Genomic DNA, 5,464 nt, shown 5'->3' on the forward strand with positions numbered 1-5,464 from the left:
AAGCGGGGCTGGGAGCCTGCCGGTGCGCCCCGCAAAGAGACATCGCGCAGGCGCAGCGCGTCAAGGCTGGCCCCACCTAGGGCATCTAGCGCAGGCGCGGTGAGATACTGATGGGGCGTATTCTTTCATTCAATATTTGCAAAGCACCTAATATGTGTCAGGCACTATTTTAGATGCGGGAAGATCAGCAGACAAAAACTGCCGCACTCTTGAAGTCTTGCTTTTTCATTGATGTGAAACTGCTGTGGATCCTGTTTGTAGGGTTAATTGGCTTTATAATTTATTACATCTGAAGTTTCTCTGTATGACAGATAGAATAGTATTCTTCTATCCATTCTGCCTTTTGGGTATTAATCGTATGTCAGTCAAGAAACGAAACAGACTTGTAAACCCTGATTACTGTCAAATAATCCGCGCCCAACGCAAATAATCGCTTTAATATTTCAAGCCGTGATAAGTGCTCTAAATGGGAAGTTGAGGGATCTAAAGTCGCGTACAGTGGTCTGGTAAAAATAGTAACCAGTAATACAGCTGGCTTCATTCATAATTCATGGTGATTTCAATATCCACATGGATGATTCCTGCAATGACTATACAGCCTCTCAGCTTCCAACCTCCTGTGATCTTTCCCACACCAGCGCAGCCACACATTCCTGGGATCACACCCTTGACCTTACTCATAACTGTGTACCCTCCGTAGTGTCAGTTTCAAACAGCTCACTTTACTTCCCCTTTCCATTCCAGCTCATACCTCCTAGTGCTAGTAATTACTTAACCTTCACCAGATTCCTCACCTTTCCCTATCCCTCTGCTCTTACACGTCCCTCTTTTCCCAGCATAAATTCATATCCCATCATTTTAGTGCGTATACTCTCAACGGCCTTGGCTCCCTCTCCCTCCTTTCTCCAAGCCAGGAAAAACCCCAGCTCTCCACCTACTCTGGAACTGCTCTTGAGCAAGTGAATTTGACTGGAAAAAAACAAACGAGGATGCTAACATTACTCATTTTAATGATCATAAACATTAAGCCGACCTTTGGTGCTGCTGAGCAACTCTCCTATGTTTCCATGGTCAAATCACTCACCCACTCACTTGGAGGGCTGTTCACACCTTCCTTCTCAAAACTCCTACACAATCTCTGCTTGCCTGCCAACTCTCACTTATTGTTGAATATAAAATAACTATTCGAAGAGTTCTTCCCTTTGGCCTCACCACACAATCTATCGATCTTCCTGCATCTATTTGCCAATCAATATTTTGCCTTTTTTCTAGTGACAACAGGTGAACTGGCCTTGGATTTTTTTCTCTATCCTCACTTTCTTATTTAGTACCCACACACAAGACCCCTCTTTATTTGGTTGTCTAGCCTGGGCTTCCTTTATAGGAAGGCAGCAGAATTTCAAGACAGTGAAAGTGGAAACTTCAGGCTTCGTAAGGCCTGGACTCCCACTGCACATTACTTCTGCCACATTTTATTGATGAAAACAAGTCATAAGGCAAGTTCAGATTCAAGAGGTAGGAAAATAGAGGAGTGTAAAATACTTTGGCCATGACTTCCAATTCACCACAACTCTGGGATGACTGATTAAATATAAAAGGACTGTTACCAGTGGAAAGCCTTATGTTTTCAAGTGAATTTAGATTTATTAACCACCCAATACCATCACCCTCTAAAACCATTGAAAGTGCCCAGAAAGTTTTCTAAGCCTATAACCTCCTCCACATTCTCCCTTATTTATTCATTTATTATTGAATTATTGTTTACTGAATGCCCACTCTGCACAAGACATTAAGCCTACACACCTAGGGCCCAATTGTTGAGCAAGAGATATAATGCCTGCCCTCATTGCATTCGTGATCTATGAGAGGATACAATATTTAACTTAATTTTACTTTGGCATCAACAAAGAAAGAATGGAAAAAAAACCCCACGATAGTGATATAGCAGTTATGAAGAAATACTTTTTAGGCAGATAGTAAGGGTAAATGTTCTCAGTGGAAATTTTCCTGTTTTAAGAAACAACCCCTGAACCATCTATTTTCTAACAGAAAAGGCAGCTTGAAGAGCCAGGCCTGCAAGCTTTGATATGCAAATGTCAGTCCTTAGAAACTGGGTTCACTCAACATGGCGATTCCGCCATCTCTTCCTTGTCATCAGGTGTACCAAGTGTCATGGCCACCTCCAGATAACACCACGTGTTCAGAACATCACGGTGACCTGTATTTGCATATTAAAGGCTAAGGTGGGAGGGCCAGGTTTTTCAAGAGCTATGTAAATGACACACCTGGTCAAACCAATCCCCTGGGCCCTATGCAAACCAGACACCGCCTCCTCCAGGATCCCAATATAAGCAACCACTTTTCCACTGCACACTGGGTTTTCTCTTTGTTCAAATCCTCCCTACCTCTGTCTCTGTATGGGGGAGGTGTTTTCTTCTTCCTTCCTTCTTTCTTGCCTATTAAACTTTTCACTCCTTAAAACCACTCCACGTGTCCGTGTTGTTAATCCTATCAGCACGAGACCAACAACCCTGGTGTTCCTCCATTCACTGGAGCTGTATCAATAGCCATGGGCATTCAAGGGTTCTATGTTTCAAAGGACCCTTGACCAGGGAAGCCGTGGTAAGTATGTGCTAACCTGCATTCATAGTAAAGGGTAGAAGAAGAGAGAGAATGGGCACAGTAAAGGTGTAACACAAATGCCCCCACTTTCTTCCCCTCCCCTTCTCTTCCTGCAATAAAATTGAGGTGGGAGTTGAGCAAGGGGAATTTAAACTGAGAAGTCAGCTTAGAAGAGCTGAGAATGGAAAGCATGGACCAAATGATGATAGACTAAGACATGTAGTTTCCCAAGCTAGAATCGATAGTGTGACCCCCAAGCCTTGGTGACCCATAAACGTAATTCTTGTTATCACAGCAGCTACCACCAGAACCTCAGCAAAAGTTGTCTTTGTGACTTCAACTTACCTCTTGCCTCCTCTCCTAAGGCTCTTTAGACACTCATGTCCTCCCTCACCCACCCCGTCAACATACAGACTTGCTGGCTGCTGGCCCAAGTGATTCCATCTGAGCCAATCCTTTCCTCTAGTTCTAGAAACTCTTTTTCTTTATCCTTCCTCAATAAAAATGTGCATTCCTGAGTGATCTACTTGTTTTGGATGTGACTAAAATGATTCACATCAAAGTGTGAATGAGGCTTAAAATAGAGCTTGCAAACCCCATTCCTTCTCTCATGGTGGGCTTAAGTCTCTGAGAGTTCTTTAAGCCTGCATCCCCAGGTTCCTTGTCTACACAAACCTGCTTCCTTCCCCTAGCCTAGTCTGCTGCCAGGAAGCAAAATCCTTGGACCTACCTCCCACAGCTGAATGTTCCAGTCAAATAAAAGGTCTTTGTCATTTCTTGGAGAGAGGGTTTGATGGGTCAAATGAGCTCTATTTCAAATCAGGAATCATAAATAAGGAAACATAAGAGCTCCTATATCGCTAAGTTTTGTTTGTTTGTTTAATTGCTAGTAGCTTGACAGTGTTATTTTACCCTTTTCCCCCACAAATATACTGTTATGTTATACAAGAGATACACTTCTGAGACCCAGCCCAAGAGGTTAGCCATGAATCATAAAATTATTTCTCTGGGAAAATATATTCTGAGTTATAAATAACGAATTTACAAAAAACCTTTGGAACAAATTCTGCTATCATTTGACAGTTCCTTTCATCAGAATAGGATTTTAGAAGATTTTTCTTGGCTTTTGTTCTGATAAAACTAATAGAAGCCATTATGATCTGTATTTTTTTTCTGGTTAAGTGTTAATGAATACATTGACTTTTAAAAATCACCACTGAATCTCTATGAGATTAATATGGAGAATTCGTTCTCCAGATTCCTGTGTCCAATGCCTTCTTAGCAGCTCCACGTAGACATCTAAAATGTCATACATAATCTGTTCAAATCTGAGCTCCTGATGCTCCCATACCTGCTCTCCCTTCAGGCTCAGCCATGTTGGGTTCATGGCAGCTTCACCCTCTCCTTGCCCAAACACTTGGAGTCATGCTCCTCTGCTCTTTCTGTCACACAACACATGCAATCTGTAGGAAATTCTGTTGACTTTGCCTCCAAAAAGTGTCCAGAGGCAACCACGTCTCCTCGTCTCCCTGTCTACAGCCACTGCGTAGTCTGTTAGTTGCCATCGTCTGTGACTGCACTCACCATCTGTGTTCAGAACACAGCGCAGTGCGAATTCCAGAGCAGAACTCAGTCAATTTTGGCTGAAAGTCCTGTGTCATTACAGAAGAAGAGGAAGAAGCATTTGGACACTTGAAAGGTGTTTTCTCTCAGGTCTGGCCATGGTCCTTCTTCAAGGTAATTTCTTTTCTTTCTTTCTTTTTTAAATTATTCTTTCTTTTTTTTTAGAGACAGGGTCTTACTCTGTCACCCAGGTTGGAGTGCAGTGGCATAATCATGGATCACTGCAGCCTCAAACTCCTAGCCTCAAGCAATCCTCCTGCCTCAACCTCCCAAGTAACTGGGACTGTGGGTATGTGCCACCATACCTGGCTATTTTTTATTATTATTTTTAGTAGCCACAAGGCCTCACTATGTTGCCCAGGCTGATCTCAAACTTCTGGGCTCAAGCAACCCTCTTGCCTCAGCCTCCCAGAGTGCTGGGATCACCAGTGCACCCCCCTGCACCCAGCCCTTTCCAGTGATTTCTTTGGCTTGTATTTGCTTCTTTTTGCTGGGCTTTCTCCACATTCCTCTCAACCTCTCCTGCTCTAACCTTTCACAGAACCATCATTATTAATTTTTTTATTTTCAATTGAATTTCAAAATCAAAGCAAGAGAATGATTGTTTGAAAAGGAGAAAGAGAACGGGGCCACACCCACAGGTGCCAGCCATTGAAGACCAGGTAGACTGGCATCCCCTAACCACAGCATAGCTTCCAGCACAGCAGGGCCAGGTGGGGTTGATGGGGAGACGGGTGCCAAAGGTGCCTGGAGTGGAAGTGGGATTAGCAGCGTGGAGCTTGCCTGAGCTCCCAGGCACCTGATGGATGCTGGCAGCTAAAACCTCCACTAAACCCTAGGGCCCCTGGTCACCATTTGCCAGAAACTCTACAAAGTGCTTTAGAAACACTGTTGTTATCCCATCTCACGTATGAGGACTGAAGGTCAGAGAAGCTAAGTAACTTTCCTGAGGTCACACAGCAAGTAAATGGGAAGATGGGGACTTGAACCCAGACCCATCTGACTCCAAATTTATACTTGGCCCACTATAATGGACCAGAAAATGGTCCTTATTTTGTAATAGTTTAATAACCACTCACGCAACACCGCTGCTTAGCTGTATGGACCAATTATTAATTTTCAAATGTTTTTATGGGGGAAAAAATAGTTTACTACGTACCTGGTACTTTACACCTACCTGCTTTGAAATTTTAATAATAATTGGAAAATGAGAGTTGGA

This window comes from Pan troglodytes, chromosome 17 (assembly GCF_028858775.2).
Source record: "Pan troglodytes isolate AG18354 chromosome 17, NHGRI_mPanTro3-v2.0_pri, whole genome shotgun sequence".
In the NCBI taxonomy this organism is placed as follows: Eukaryota; Metazoa; Chordata; class Mammalia; order Primates; family Hominidae; genus Pan; species Pan troglodytes.